The following is a 17,198-nucleotide window of genomic DNA, read 5'->3' on the forward strand; positions in this document are numbered from 1 at the left end:
ACCTTGCATGAAATTTTTATCTTCTTTCTTACTCATTCTCATAAAAACCATCTGTATATTAAGAGAGAAGTAGGATCACTTCATAAAAGACCAGGAAGTCTAGAATAAAGTATTTTCTGAAAACTATCTGCATTTCCTATTCTTGAGCATTGCTCTGTCTCGGTAAATAGTGGTGTTTCTATCACTTCTACCTAGAGTGAAGATTTAATTGCTCCATAAAGGTGGAAGAGTCAAATGAAAGCTATTTCATTAATTTAGAAAATAGATTACTTTTGAGCCAAATCTCCACCATCCCAGTGAGACTGAGCTTGAAAAGATAGCAACAAATCTGCTGCCTGCCTATAGGATTTGCTACCCAGTCATGGACACAGAGGAGAAAAAAAAAAAAAAAAAACATTGATTTTATAAATCAATAAAATGAATACTGTGAGTCATAAAATTAGAAGGATGACAAAGGTTTTTGTTTGATTCTACCATGTTCAAGCTCTCAAACTCAATAATTCCCATGAGTAGCACTAAAGAGAAGATGGCTAAAGATTCCCCAATTGAAAAGGAGATTTTTAAAACCGTGAGTCTTCCTAGGTATACTTCAAAAGAAAGGGTTTTCATAACATCACCTCCTAAGTTGAGCTTGTTCAAGTGTTTTATTTCATACCCAGTGCCTGCCCTCTTCTCATAACATACTTAACATAGACTGCAAACCTTGAACAGATACTTTTTACAACCTTCTCCTAGTGAAAGCTTTGCACTCATTCATTTATTCACTGACTCATAGATATTCATTAAGAGTTTTCTGTGGTCCAGATGACAAAGTCAAGGATACAATGAAGAATAAGAAAGACATTGCCCCTGCCCTCCAACAGGAATATCAACCTCACCTGACAATTCAGTATTGGATTTGGGGAGGACAAGAGCCACACAGATGGGATATCTTAGAAAGCCTTCTAAGGTTTCCACTGAGATCTGAAGAACAAACCAAAGGTAAACAAGCAAAACAAGTTAAATGGTAAGGCTGGAGGGAAGCAGAAACGAGGACTTTCAGCTCATGGGAAGATGTTTATACTTTACAATAGCTAGAAGATCGAGGTGGATCAGGGATGTGGTAAGAATAACGTCTACTTTTTGGAATCATGATTCTCTTGTCATAAACACATGTATTGGTTTTCATAATAAGAAAGACATTAAAATGACTCATTTTTTAATTAAGAAAGAGGAAAAGGAAATAGCAAGAAACATAGACTAAGCCAAAAGTAAGGTGTGTCATTTTTAAAATGCATATTATTCTAGTCTTACTAGAGATAGACCATAAATTTAGCTCTATACTTATTAAAACCAATTAAAATGAAACCAATTAAAACCAAATAAAATGAACATCAGATTCATCATACACAACATGCATATAAGCCCAGAATGGCTAGATAGGAACAAATGAGGGAGAGAAAGAAGGAAAAGAACTAGAAAGAGTAGGTGGCAGGCAGATCAATGACGACTTAAATCTTATTCAACCTTAGCCTTTCCCCAGAGCATATGCTTCTCCCCCAGAGCACCCATCCTCAACAGATCAAGGTTTTAATAGGTTGTTGCAAGGACTCTGGATTTTATTCTGGGTGCAACAGAAAGTTTTATGTGTCTTTGAGCAGTAGAATGATATGATTTAACTTATATTTTCAATATCTCACTCTGGCAGCTCTGGAGAAGATGAACTATAGATGAGGATCAGGAGAGTCAAGAGTAGATATGAGGAGATCAGCTTGAAAACTACTGCAGCAGAGCAAGGGAGAAATGATTTTGGTTCAGTTCAAAATGGTCATGGTTAGGAAAAAGGAGATCAGACTTAGCTACCATTCTGGGCTTAGCCCTGAGAGCATTTCTGGACAAGAGATTTAAAATTTACTCTCACAGTAATCGTGGCTCTAAGATTCTAGCCCCTGTTTTGTTTTTGTTTTGTTTTTTGCTTTGTTGTGTTGTGTTTTTTAAAAAAATCAAACCTGGGAGAAGTAATCCTGAAATAGTAATATCTGGACCCTGTGTAACTGTCACTTGGCCAAATAGGTTGTCTATAAAAAAAATCCCAAAGTGATGAGCCAGGTCTTTTTCATGGAGCAAAATTATAGGACTAGATTTTTTGTGAGAATAAAATAATGGATTAGAAAATCAATTTTAATGAACCATGATGTTCTCCACTACCACAGAACATTAAATAATAATAACTACCTTGAGAGTACTTTATACCAGGCACTATACTAGGTGCTTTAGATACCATAACACTGGATGCTCACAGTAGTTTTATTACTTAGGACTTTTATTCATTGTACAGCAAAGGAAATTGAGACTAGCTAAGAAACTCACTCAAGCTCACAAAACTAATACATAATGGAATCATCATTATTGAAATCTAGAGTTTTCTGACTCTATTGTCTATACTTTGAGATTCCAAATTTGTTTTTATCAATCAGATTGTTATATTCTACCTTCAAAATAGCCTTTAGAGGAAGAAATGCATCTGCTTATAAATCAACAAAGTCACAGGCTGTGAGATGCTAGAATTCTGGGTGAAACAGAACTACAAATTGATTTACAATATAGAGCTTGTCCTAATTCAAGGAGAAATATCTTGAGTCAAAAGAAGTGAAATCAAGTAAAAATAAAAATTCTCTCTATCCTTTTGCTATTGGCCAGAATGGCAGTCAAAGAAAGGAAAAGGAGCCTTCATGTCTCCTTTTACTGAATCCAAGAAATAGCTCAGGCCAAGTTATTTACTCCTTCGATAATCATTAACAATGCATCAATCACTAATAATGATTCGAAAATACTTTATGATAAATTTACAAGCCAATAGAAGATACATACATAAAATATACTTGCTAACAGGAGTGTATATCAAAGTGCACAGAAATCCAGAGAATGGGCAAGCTCCCTCTGCATGAAAAGAAAGTAGCAAAGGAGCAATGCCTCATACAGGATGTCAAGAGGAGCTGTTGAAGAATTTTTACAGGACCACTCTGACAGCAAGAAAATAGAATTGAAAATAGGATGAAAGTTGAAACTATCAAGAAGCAATATAACATTCCATGAGAGACATGATGATTTTCTAAAATAATAACTGAAATAATTATGATAGGAACAGAGAGAAGATAGTTCCTTGAGATATTTGCGTGGAAGAATTTTAAAACAATACTTTGCAACTTTTTAAATATTTAGAGAAAGGAAGGAATCATGAGTGATGAAGAAGATTCTTGCTTTAACATGACCTTGGATATAGCTTTTTAGGTGCAATTTATATATTCAGTGCCTTAGTATGAGATCTTTCTGGATATTTAACCCTGTTTTCTTCTACTGCAAATCCATTCACTTTTATTGAGTTTCTTCCAATTACATCTTGAGAGAAGCTCCAAACAAGCCCAGCAGAAAAGACTTATCCTGAGAAGACTGGCCAATAATATCATAATGTCAAAACTCTCCAGGAGGATTTAGATGTGTTTCCTGGATGATTGCTTAAATGAGATATCATATGCAAACTGCAAATAGAGTGCCTGGCATATTAGAAGCACTCAATAAATTTTAACTATTTTGCCATTAAGGTTTAGTCATCAACATTGATCACAGGCTTTCTCTAGATGGTTAATTAATCATCAAGAATTTCAAGCAACATGTATTTATTGAATATGTGCTCAGCTCTCTGCAGGCAATACTCCCTGCCATGTAGTTTGTCTAGAGTTGATTTCTGGCCTCGTAGAAACACTCTTTAGAAAATAGTGTCAAATAATAGGGAGGGCATCAGCCTGGAAATCCAGAGATTTTGGCTGCAGTACTAGGGCTCATGATGTTAATCCAGTGCACTCGTTTTACAGTTGAGGAAATTGGCACTGTTCATTGCCAAATTCAATTTGTTAGAGATGGAGTCGGGACTAGAAATAGGGACTCCTGACTCATTGCCCAATACCTTTTCCCTGATAGCACATACATATGAGTCCCACTCACCCTTGAAAGATACCACATGATATAACTTACTTCCCACAAAGCTGAAACTAGTAGGATATGCTAATTCCAGTAACCCTGAAACAATTCTTTTAATTGGGCAAGCAAGCCAGAGACACCAGCTCCATTTAAAACCACGCCTGCTGATTCACTGGCAAGTGTTGCCATGCATTCAGAAGCAACATGCATTCTAGCAACTGGAGAAAAGCACTGGGCTGGATCAATTGTGATTAAAAGGCAGAAGAAAGTGCTTATATGAGGATATATATATGGAGAGAGAGAGAGAGAGAGAGAGAGAGAGAGAGAGAGAGAGAGAGAGAAAGAGAGAGAGAGAGAGAGAGAGAGAGAGAGAGAGAGAGAGAGAGAAATGAATCACCTTAGAAATAAAACCAGTATAGAATTTAGTATCTTCTATCAAAAGTTCCATTGTGATCTGGTGAGCTTAAAGCTAGCAGTAAGCTCTCCAAGAACCTCATCTATGTTTTGAATCTGCCAGGTATTCATTTGAACAACCCAAATATTGAGACACATTATATATTAACACAAGACTTCCATACCTTAATTGAGTCTGATTGTGTAACCCTGAAAACAGATTTAAGAAAAGAAAATTTATTAGCATTGATGAAATCCATTCATTAACTAGTATTTGCTATTCTTTTTGCAGGCAATCAATTTTATTTCCATGTTTGTGATGAAGAAATTAAGTCAAAGTCAAGGGTCTATACTGGTTCAGATGCAATTTGACTCCAAATAAATCTCTGATTATTAGTCTAATACTTAGGTCACTAGTATTATAGCACTATTCTGAAGAAAATCAAATAACTTTGTGCCTTATTATTCCCTTTCCTTTGTTCCCCATACTAACCTTCAATCCTTGGTTTGGAGGAGCACTACAAAGAGTAACATTACCCCAAAGTGTAATTTGTATATGAAGCAAATACTTCATGTGACTTCCACTATTTAATTCCTTTTCCCAAACTACTATATTAAATTTTAATATTCTTTCACGTTTTTATCATTGCTTACTAATTTTCATTACCAAAATACTGTACTCCTAATTTACTACTTTTTTGACCCTACATTTCCTGTGGAGTTTTGGTTCAATGAAAGAAATTCTTAAATTACCTACATCAATGTCTTTATTTTCACAGAAATAGTCATATATAAATAGTCATTTAATGGTTTTAATGAGAATCTTAAAAGAAATCAATGTTTCATTGAGAAACTATAATAAAATAGAATCATTTACTGTTCAGAACTAAATGGTAGATATAATCTTAAATTTTATAACCTAACATCTTTATTTTTATTTTTATACTTGATATTATTTATCTTTCTCAAGGTGCTTTTACCATGTTAGTAAATTTTCACAGTTCCCTTTAAAATAAGAATTATTACTCTCATGATAAGAAAACTGAAACAAAGAATTATATTCAATAAATGTATATTCATGTTTATAAAACTAAGCAATATGTTAGATATCAGTATGAAATGTAAGTTAGAAATCACAGTTAATTCTCCTAGAAATTCTAAAAAAAATAAAAATCCTTTCTTTGAGAATTGAGCACTAAGTATCAAACATATACTATATGCAACATAGTGAATCACAGGCTTGAAAGAGTTAATTCTGCTACTAAATAATGATGCCTAACCTCAAAAAAGAATTAGCTCATGCTCTCAAAGGTTCAAACTCATGATTTAATTGGGCTGGATCGTATGTTAAGAACTGAATCGGGTAGCAAAAAAGCTTTCTTAAAATCAATATTTAAAAAAAAAAACTAGAAAAAGAAGGAAAGAGAATAAGTATAGGTCCAAATTAAATTTCTTAAAAGCAAAGTTGCCCCTGCCTTTGCCCAATTTCTGTTTCACAGTGCAATGCCATATAAAATTCTAATTCATATAGGTACATGTTTATAAAAAGGTCTGGCCTCAAGCCCAGTTCACACACTCATGTAAATAAAAGACAACACAAGTTCATGTCCTGGTGAAAGCATCACTGGCAAACTATTTGAGCCAGAGAACAGAACGAGTTTTGGGGCAGGAATGTTTGAAAAAAGAACAAGGCATCTGCCCAGTGACAGAAGTATAAAATAACTGCAGGGAGGAGCGTATAGAAAAAGATGAGTCGGGGAAGGCACATGGTGATTAAATGCTTATTTTGTCATGAGTGATTATGAGGAAAATAAATCATGTGAGATCTTTCTGGTTGACGAAAAAGAATACAGATTCTAGAGAATTCTAGTCTGGATTCCAAAAATTATTAGCTGTGCGACCCCAACCAGGTTATGTAACCCTCCAGAGCTTCAGTTTTCTCATCTCTAAAATGAAGAAAAATTAATACCTTGAAGTGTTCTGATGAGAATATAAGAAATAATATGTCTGTGAAGGAGCCTGGGAGAGCATTTGACATAGAGTACACTTAAATGAGTATCAGTTCTTTTTCTTCCCACCTTTCCTGGGTCTTATCTAAAGATCAGGGGGACACATTGGACAACTTTCTTTACAACCCACCAATTCTACTGTCTCCCCGGCAGTTCATAGGATTTAGTTCCCTTTAATCCCTTGATCCAGCTGTATAAGTACATTTTCACCATGGAGGCATTATAAACTTGCATGATGATTTGCCCTAGTTTGTTCGACTTGTTTTGATGTTCTAAAATGTTCTTGATAGCCATTTTTAAAGAGATGCTTATGTTCCAACTTTAAACTAAGGTCATGGCCTTATCTCAATAATTATCCCTACCATCATCTGTCCTTTCTTCCCCCTTAACTCCACCTCACACACAACATAAGGAGATAAGGACTTGACCAAAATGAATCATCCAGAAAGAGCAATCCCATTCTCTATCTTTTCAGATCTGGAACCTCTAAAATCATTGGAGTGCTTTGAGATTGTGCTTAGGCATACTGAGATACAGTTCAGATCAGTCAACCTCAGGCCAGTCTAAGCCCACCTAGAAGGAAATCACCTGCAATTTGGTCTTCTCCATGCCTCCAATCTGACCTCCATCTTCTACAAAGTGAGCCTGATGCCCAGGAAGTATACAAGTCTAAGATATTTGGCTTTTCTTTTTTTTTTTTTTTTTTGAGAGTGGAACATTTAGAAGAAATAAAACTAAGTAAAAAACCTTTCATCTAAGCTCTCATCTGACTAATTTTAAAGCACTATCAACAAAGCAAGCAAATCAATAGCCAAGCATACATCTGCCAATGGGATCCCTGAAGTCAGAAAAGAGAGAAGGAAAAGAAGAAGGAAGAGGAAGGAAAATCCAGGAAGTAAATGGGGAGAAAGAGAGGGTTTGTAGCTCATTTTCTTTAGAGTTGCAAGAATCCGTAGGTTTGAAGCTAGCAAACCCAAGTTTGCACCAAAACATGAAATTGGTATTATCCTACCACTTTGGAGAAATTGTGGCTTTGCTCCTAAGGGCAAGGTCCTTCTACAAAGGCCCAAGGAACTTGTTGTGTCAAGCTTTGCAGTCTTTCTGATCAAGTCCTACATCTTCAATCTCAATTCCTGCTAGGAGGCCCTGGAGTGACTTGCCTCAGCTAGGCTCTGTGTTGATATGTATGTACAAACAAATCTGTTTATCTCTAGGTCTCAGAGGATCACTGAACCACCTTGGGATAAAAAGCTGTTGAGTTAGAGTGGAGTCTCAGCTGGCTGGTTTTTACAAAAGCTGCCTTTCATAAGAAGCTGGAGCATCAGGAAAAACTCTTTAAGATGTTCAGAAACTCCAGTTAATTGTGTTCTTCAGAAAACTGCAGTTTGGTTAAAACAATACAGTACAACTAAATATTTTTATGAATAAGTATTTTTTCTTTTCCCATAGCTGAGAACCTTTTCCCTCCACTGCTTTTTTCCTTACAAAATACGTTTAAGCAAATGTTCCTGTTTTTAGGACTTTAATTTTAAATATGGTGTCCATGCATCTGCGAAGTACAGGTAAGTATTGGAAAATAAAGCATCATGCACATTCGTAAAACATAGTATTATATTGCTGTAGTCAAATATGAACTTCAAAGTGTCAGTGCTGATGTGAGGCCTAAGTCACTATCCTGCCTCTGGATACCTTTGCCATTAAGTACAGTACAAATGATTTTTACCAGAGCTTAATTTTCAAAAAATCTAGGCACTTTGAGTAGAGAGCCAGAAGAATGACAGAAAAAGAAAAGCTTGAAAAAATGGATCTGTTCCTGGCACATGGAGGTTGGTTCAATCCCAGGAGTGTTACTACCTACATGATTTGACCCCTAGACTTTGTTTCCCAACCCCCCATCATCTTCAACATCCTGCCCCATTAGGTTTCCCCCCCCAAAAAAACAATAAAACATGTTAGGAAATTGGAAGAGTTCCAGGACATGGAGCTACACTCTAATTCATAAAAACAAAATAAACAAAAATATTTAGTTTTTGCCATCTCCTCAATATAGTTTAGCTTTCTAGGTATCTCCAAATACATTCTTTAATTGAAAGAGAAGCTTGTGTGAAATTTGTAGATGCAATCACTGTTTTAAATTGTTAAAAATTTAAAATACAAAGGTGTTTCTATGTGTACATTTTTATTTTGTAGGGATTTCTAAAATTTAGTTTTTGTTTCTTTAAAAAAAAACAACCATCATAATGAAAGGGTGTGCTCAATATTTTCTCTTAAATGTATAATAGACATCCACAATCTATTGGCAGTTAAATAGTTTTAACTCACAGGCACATATCTTTGGACCCTTGTGTGAAATCCTCTAGAATATTCTGTTTTGCCATAAATGGTTATGTAAGCAGATAGTTTTCTGGATGAAAAAATGATGTCTAAGCCAAAATGGATTTCACAGTATATATGCCCAAATCTAATTAGCTGAAGAAAATATTAAACCAAGATGTGCAGAAATAATTTTAGGGGAAAAGTCTCACTTATAAGGTTTATTTTCCTTTGTTTCCAAAAAATGTGATGTCATATCCCAGTATATGCAAAAAGACATCAGGGATGTTTAAATGCAGTGCATTTAAACCTAGTGAAAATTTCTTATTAAAAATTGCTTTTGGTGTGCTCATAAAGTATTTAAATTAAAAAAAATCAAATAAACACATATCATGTGAGGTTCTAGTTTGCTAAATATAACTTTGAATCTCTAGTGAGCTGGAAGTTTATAAATAAATAAGTACCAGGCTGAGTCACTCCATAGAAGTCTTAGATCTATGCAACTAACCAGAATTCTCTGGCAACTGGACAAATCATAGGGGGCAAGCAAAATTTCTACTAATTCTCTTTTACCTTCTTCCTATCATGAAAGACAACATTGATTTATTTTTAGATAAAAGAGGAAGTAGTATGTAGTAAGACAACATTCAGTAGACTTACATTTTTACTTCATGATAACCTATTGATACTTTATTTTGTCAGATCATATTGATGTAAGTTTGAACTGAATTTGACAAATTCTGTCAAGATGGAAAGAAAGTATGAATTACATGCATCTGTCAGGAAGAAAAATAAATGCAAAAATTGAAATATGTTTTCAAGTAAATTCACCAGATTGAATATACTTTTTATTTTATAGCTATACACTTTGCCATCTGACCTTCATTTGGATAAAGATACACAAGTTTTTTCAAGATTGTTGTTTCCTTTTATAGATGAGATTTATTTAAATGTCATTTTTTTAAAAAAGAAAAAAGAGTCCAGGTGGCAATTTTTAAGGCCAAAAAATATATTTCCTGTATACAGATGACTTAGATACCTATGAAGTAATTTTTATGATGTGCTAAATCTGTCATGTAACTTTTAGGTTTTTGTTACAGATGTACATATTTTCAAATTTTAAAAATGAAACAGTATGTGTAGAATGAATGTACTTGGGAATAACAATGATTTCATAAAGATGTATCAAAATTTAATAGATATTTCTTCCATTGTAAATATCAACAAATAACATTTCTCTATTTTAAAAATTTACTGAGCATAATGTTCACATATTATTCTTTTCTCCTTTGACAAATGCAGAACCTTGTCTAATTTCCATACAAATTCACTGATATCTTTAAGGGAATGTCATTACAATGCTCTTTACTTAATTTCTTAGAAAAAGAAAGGAAAGAAGAAAAAGATAAGTGTTTGGAGTCCATAAATGTAGTTAAAATGATGTGCTATGTAGTTATATATAGACACATTCAGTGTATTATATATTATGATTAAACATTTTCTCTACTATTTGTTTATTCAGTAGGACTCAGTCAGAAGATAATCTGTGAAAGATTAGTCCTATTTAGTACATACCTTCAGTTTACAAATATAAATACATATACAAATGGAATATTGCCTCTTCAAGAAAATTAGGAAGTCAATCAAAATATCAAAAGGAAAAATATGACATAGACTTGCCATGTCCCACAAACAGTGGAGCTTTCTATAGCAAATATATTTTAAAGAATAGTCTTTTTAAAACAGTGCATTTTAGGTGACACACTGTTGTGTAGTAAATAGTCGCCTACTGGTTTTCTGAATAATCTTATTTGCTTTTGGGGGAAACAATCTATAAAAGAATTATTCATTGTTCCTATGCATAAATTTTTAAAGTAATTCACCACATTTGGGCAAATTATTTTCAAAGTATATACAGAAAGAAAAGAATACTAAACTTTCTCCTGCCTACATGTGAGAGCTTGTCAGCATTCAACTCCAAGGCCTTTAATCCTAGGCTTTAAATAATTCAGATAACAGTTGATTACTCCATTGCAAGAAGTGTTGAGCTCTGCAAAATCTGTGTAACACAATATTTTCTACATAAAAAAAGCCAATCTCAAATAGTAGGCATCTAAGTAAAACACACTTCTTGAGACCAAACCATGCAACCTATTTTTGTATTTCTGCAGACATTCTGGCAAATACCAATGTAGTTTACTACCAAGTAATTCTGCATGCTTGCTTTCATTACCAAACCATCTAGTTCTACAGCTTAATTTTCTGAACTTGCAATCCCTTATCCATACATTTTCTGGGCGTAAAACCTCCTTTGAATTATAACAAGTGAAATGGTTAGTTATGTTACTTAGTAATCCAAAAGTGCACATAAACGAAATTTTAAACTTAAAAGAATACTGCTCTGACATTCACATCTATTTCTTTAGAAAAATAATTGTTTTATGTCTTTTGACAACCAAGATTCAATATCTACTGCCTCCGTTCTACTTGTAAACATCAGCCATTACAAAAGAGCTTTGCTCACTTGGCTAAATTACAACCCGAGTAATATGAAACAGACAGAAAAAAAATAACAAGAAATATTGGCTTCCAATCTCAAATCAAAAAGTGACAAAATTTTGCCATCAAAAATGTCTAGCTGAGTTCTAAATGGATTAAGTTCATCCATAAAGCTGATGTATGTAGCACTTTTCTTTGATATATATGAGTGTCCATATATGTCTGAGCATGTGTTCATAATTATCATGTAACCAGATAAATGAAAGGCACACAGCCAGGTTACAAACATCAAATAAGCTCTGTTAAAATTATCAAAGTTGAGCAAAGAACCCACTGACTTTAGTGGAATATTTTGAACCATTTTCTTCCCTAAACAAAAAATCACATTCTTTCCCTTCAATCCTTGTCTAAGCATAGGAATAATCTATTCCTCTTCACTCTAGCAAGCAAGTTTAGTCTTTTGATAATATCCAGCCTGAAACATCATGAAGTAGAAAAATCTAAAGATTGCATTCAGTATCACCAATAAGTACCACGTTTGACTACTGCTCATACCATTTGGAAACCAGTCCTCACATGACGACTGGCCTGACACCTCATCCATCAGCAGGGTGCCCAGAGCAGAGTGGACAGTCTTCTTTGCGCCATCTCCAGAGTGGAGGCCCAGCTGAGAAACAGGCTTCTCTTCCAATAGCAATTAGATCTTTAAGATCAGGCCTTAGCAATTTGACCTAAAGCCATCCTTCCTCGAAACAAAGTCTCCAACATCTTCAGAGGGAGAGACGGGGGAGTCAGGCAAATGAGGAGAAATCCAGGTCTCCGTGGCCTGATTAAAAACTTTGTTGTGTCAAATAAACTTTGGCCACTGGAGGAAAGTACCCTATGGTTGCTCTGGCTTTAGAAAGATCTGTCCAGGGCTTCTCAATCTTCTTTTCACCCCAATCTCTCCTTCTCCCTCTCTCTCTCTCTCTCTCTTTCTCTCTCTCTCTCTCTCCCCTCTTCTCTTGTTTCAAAGGGGGCCTCTGGTCAGCGCTGATTAATAAGTGTTTTTTGTTGTGAAGTGTTGAATAATAGAGGATGGCCGGTGACCCAGTAAAGACTAAACCTTGCGCTGGTTTATTGTGGCAAGCTGAGAAAGGGGCTTTAGGCCCGGGACCCCAAGCACTGACCCGCACACATCCCGCGGATAGCCTATTCATTCTCACAGCCCTACAGTCGCCCAGGCTCCCATTGTTTGCCAAGTAACAATGGAGATTTCGCAGGGAAAGTAAAGCTCTTTTCAGATTCCACTCTGATGTTTTGCATTTAGGGAAACACAGACCTCCACTTCCCCCCCACCCCCCGACATTTTCCCTCACGGCAGCTAAAGCGGTCGGTTTTCGGGGGAAACTTGTGTGAGTTTGGCGCTTGTTCGCGGAACATCAGTATTAGGCAGAGGCAAGACCGGTGGAAAAAGGAGAGCCCCAGAGACTTCTTTTATTTTTTATTTTTTTTTTTCTTTCTTTTCTTTTTCTTTTAATGCATTTAGAGGACGGAAGCTGCCTGGGAGAGGGAGGGAGAAGGGGGAGGGGGAAAAGAAAAAGAAAAGAAAAAGGTTTTCCTCGCCGCGTTTGCCGGAGCGGCGGGGGCTTCGCGGCAGACCAGAGAGAAGACCGGCCCGCAGCTCCGCCAGGCCGGCGGGGGAAGTGGCGGGTCTGCCTCGGCCCCGGGAGTGCAAAGCTTGCCGTCGCTTCTAGTTCCCTTTCAGTTTGCCTTCCCCGCGACATTCTTTGATCCTCGGCTGCCTGAAAACCCCAGGCGGCCCCGCAGGCTCCTGCGCCTCTGCCCCGGCGCGATCCCAGGCGGACACCACCTTGCGGGGTAGCGGCGGGCAGGGGTGGAGGCTGGAGTGAGTGTTGAGGCCCCGCAGGCCCAGGCCGCCTCGTCTCCTTGACTTTCTTCTCCTTTGCTTTCTTGCACCTGGACAGGGGCAGGCTTTCTAGTTTCTATCGTGGCCCGGGGAGACAGCTCCTGCAGGGCTGGCTGGGGCGGTGGGTGGCGGGTAGGGGCTGGTGGACCAGGAGAGATGGAGCAGAGATTTGGCCTGGCCTGCTCCGGCCTGGGCCGCTCCAGCTGCCTCGCTTTGTGGGCCCCTGGGCAGGCAATCGGTGGCACCTCGCCCCAGGACTAGGCGAGCAGAAGCGCAGTCCCAAAGGACACGGTTGCCTTGAATCTGTGGGCCTCGGCTTCCCCCAACCCTCGCCAGCGGCCCGATGCGTGCAAATAAGGGTCGCCAGTTTAGTGGATCTGGCGTAAAGGCCGGAGGAGGGTGGGGAGTTGGCTGCGCCCTATTGCCAAAGCTGTGGAAAGTCCTCTGGGGATTTGCGCTCCCTGGGTAGGCGAGGGGGGCGGATTTGCCCGGCCCAGGTCGTGGGTGCTGGGAGGGAGCGCCGCTTGGAGCTGCCTGAGGCAGTACTCCACCTGCAGGCCTGGTCCACGCCCTAGCGCCAGCCGTGACCCGCGGGGCTTCGGCTCGGTGCGCTTCCACCTTCCCTGGCGCGGGGCTAGAGCTAAGGAGCTACGCAAGGCCCAGCGGCCTGGTGGGCGGCTGGAAGCGCTCTTAGCGTTTACCCGCAGGATCCGGGCCGGCCGACCAGTGCTTTCCTGCCGCGCCTTGACAGCACTTGGGGCTGGGAGAGGAAGAAGAGCAGGAGGAAGGGCACAAAGTAGCGGAGGAGGCGGGCGGCGAACCAAGGGCAGAGCAGGGGGAGGAGGGCTCATTGTCCGGTCCCCCCAGTCCAATTGATATGCTAATTTCTTTTCTGATACCATACAAAGAACACCTTTGCACTTTTAAAAGACTTTTGTGCCCTGGCTACAGAAGTTTATTATCCACTAATTAGCAACAACTTCTGGCAATGAGTTGGGTTACATTTTCATAAGCTCCTAGCCTTGGTGACGAGGTGTGCTGGGCAGTAGGAGGTTTCGCGCGCTGGGCAAACCCCCTAACCTGGGGTAGGAAAGCAGTCGCTAGCTCAGGTTCCTGGGCCGAAGGTAGGAGGCTGGGAATCAAGAGATAAGGTGTCCAGAGGAATGCTCTGACGGAGGACCTTCTTGGATCCGACTCTGTGGTTCCCTATCTGGAAAGCTGCGTGGAGGCGGTGGCCACGGGAGGTTTTGCCATTCTGGGGAGGAGGGTGGGAATGGGGAGCGAAAGTCTTAGTGGAATATTCTAGCGCTAACCTCTAATCTCTCGCTTTTTTTCTTTTGTCGCCTCGACTCAGAAAAAAAAACATGGGCAAAGGAGCGGCCCATTCATAGGAAACCATGCCCGTAGATTGGATTCCCTCCTAAGGCCTCCCCAACTAAGGCTGCAAGGCTGAAATCCAGGGCTCGGGAAGACGACGCAAACTGGCATTGCCAGACTCGGGGAGGGGGGAAAGGATGCTGGGTAAGTGCCCACCCAGGGTGGTCTGAAGTCATCACCCCACGGAGCAGATTCTGCTGGCTACCCAGAGTAGAAAGCTGAGCCTTCCCGGCGGCGGACGTAGTGCGCACCGCGTGACCTTGCCTCCCTGAGGCTTGGCAAGTCGTTGACGATCTTTAACAGTCCCACATCCCAGGTCAATAAACTGGAAACGGATAGAATTGAGCATCACGCTGAAAGATAAAGGGCAAGGGAATCAAGCGCATTCCTTCTTGTGCCTCCAAAAGAAAAATCCCGGTTGTCTCTCATCTCCCATAAAACACCCGAACACAGCAGTGAGGCCTTCGGTTTGGGCTCAATCGCAGAAATATTTTGTCTTAGAATATTCGAGCCCCCAAACACAGCACCTTGGAACTGTATTACACGTATGTACACAGACACAAGTGTATTCTTCCAATTTTTAAATTCCTCTACCATTTCCGGTTTTCTGGGGTGAGGGTTGTCTGTTTTGTTTTGTTGAGAAAGACCCCGTTAGAGTTATTGTTGGATATTTCTAGCAAATGTCAGAAACATGCTGGTGGCCTGTGCGTTCTCCTCCGGTAGCAACTACAGCTGAGTACGGCTTAATATAAATTCAACGTGAAGCATGGCCTTACTCAAAACCCTAGGGTTATTTGGGGGATCAGGGCACATGCTCAGGTGGGAAGTGGTGAATTATATTGTTTCACTCCCTTTCTATGGAAATAAATGCAATTATCTGCAGTCCTAACCTCTCCGGTATCCAAATGCAATGTTTCTGAACGAGCGCTTTTAGACCTAGAGAAATGGGATAGGTGGGAGCCGACTGTCGACCTCACGGAACATTGCTGAAGAGAATGCAGAGATAACCGAAATGTTAGTGATATTGGATCCCATGATCTCCCAGACAAGAATCTCTGAATCTAGAAAATACCCCCAAATGTCTCCCTTAGCAGTGGCCTTGGGTGGGGTGAGGAAGGAGGTGGGTGGTGTGTGTGTGAAGAAGAGAAGGTCTCTCTGTGGTCACCCTCGGCCCTCTTCATTGAAGAAGAACAATGGCCCGGCCTGGGGTTCTTTCTGAAAGAGAAACTGCGGGAAGGCAGAGTTGCTCTTTGTGCCCCAGCCCATTTAGAGGAGGGGGAGCATACACAAGCCCCACCACCACTACCACTGGGCGGTGTCTGCGAGATCAGGACCCCTCAAAGCCTCGGTGAGAGCTAGAAAGGCGCGGGGCCTTGTTGTCCCATAAGGCCCACTCACTTGCCGGAAGAAACCCTGAGCAAAACCGAGAGATCTCAGAATTCGCCAGGGGCTGAGAAAGACGCTGAAAAACACGCTTTCACATGGCCTGTCAGTCCCTCCACCCCACCATCCCAACCTCTGATCACAGTTGATTCTGCTTACGTGTGTATTTCAGATTAAGGACGTATATATTTATTTATTTAATCCTTCAGATCTTCCCATACCACTAAAAAAAAAAAAAAAAAAAAAAAAAAAAAAAGACTTAACTTCCTTCCAAGGCGAAGACTTGATGAAAAGGTCTCCATTTTAAAGCAATGAGGGAATCATATGACTGTGACCTTGACATGTGAAGGGGGAGGGGTGCTCAGATATGGGCTGCAAACCCCAAGACCTCTCTACATCTGGGAAGTTCTAGGCCCTCCCTAAGAACACCAAACAAGAAGAGGGATTTATTTTCAAAGGTTACCATGAGCAGTTCATTCGCCAAAGTTGAGAATTTGGTATTTTTAAATTACGTGAAATTCATGATTTAATTATACTCCAAAAAACAAATTAAGGACAGGCCTTCTACACAAATTGGAGGCAGCTAAATGCTCTTTTGTGCCTGCCGCCCTCGGGTTGTTAAAGAGGCTGCTGATGCATGAGAAGTAAGTGACTGATTTAACTCATTGGGATGCAGGAAGCGACCTGCCCTCTTTTGAGAGAGAGAGAGAGAGAGAGAGAGAGAGAGAGAGAGAGAGAGAGAGAGAGAGAGAGAGAGAGAGAGAGAGACTTCGAGCTAGAGAAGAGAGAGGGAGGGGAGAGGAGAGAAGAAGAAGAGAGAGAGAGAGAGAGAGAGAGAGAGAGAGAGAGAGAGAGACGGAGAGACGCAGAGGGAGGGAGGGAACCAAACCCCTGCTTTACTGCGTTGAAAGCTTCTGAATTTCAAGCAGAAAGTAGAAGGAGCCCCACACGGCACTGAGCGTCTTTCCTTGGGCTGCGTGTGCAGAGCGTAGACAATGAAAATCTCCATCCCCCTCCCCCATCCCCGCTAGACTACAAGATTTTTGTTTTCGTTCCTTCTCAACGGTGGAAGATGATAAAAGCAAATCTATAGAGACGTATAGGTATTTTTAAAAAAACAAACCAACCACACATGCTGACACGCGGATTACTCAAACGCGCACTGGCCGTAAGTACTATCTTTTCCAGCATTATCTGGGTTCTGCGCTGCCGGATGGGCTGGGAGTGTTGGCGTTGTGAGTCGGGCCGCTGCTTGTGTTTTGGTGTTTTTATTCACAGGGGCTTCCTCGAAGCTTGCACATTTCGCACGTGAGCAGAAGTGTTTCGCCCGTTGTGGGCGTGCAAAACAGGGTAGTGTC

At 39.8% G+C, this 17,198-nt stretch overlaps 1 long non-coding RNA gene across 17 annotated transcripts in view; it reads right to left on the minus strand.

The window, feature by feature from the left end:
- The window catches only part of LOC110597889 (uncharacterized), a 437,292-nt gene extending 424,839 nt beyond the window's left edge, over positions 1-12,453 (minus strand). For 10 of the 17 annotated variants that reach the window (XR_013423974.1, XR_013423973.1, XR_013423970.1 and 7 more), the window contains exon 1: positions 11,727-12,447. This is a non-coding gene — a long non-coding RNA (uncharacterized LOC110597889). Of the gene's footprint in view, positions 1-11,726 lie in introns of all 17 variants that reach the window. The other 7 variants (XR_013423972.1, XR_013423969.1, XR_013423965.1 and 4 more) reach the window with 4 other exon arrangements.
- Positions 12,454-17,198: the final 4,745 nt, after the last annotated feature.

Source organism: Ictidomys tridecemlineatus, chromosome 7 (genome assembly GCF_052094955.1).
Source record: "Ictidomys tridecemlineatus isolate mIctTri1 chromosome 7, mIctTri1.hap1, whole genome shotgun sequence".
Taxonomy (NCBI): domain Eukaryota; kingdom Metazoa; phylum Chordata; class Mammalia; order Rodentia; family Sciuridae; genus Ictidomys; species Ictidomys tridecemlineatus.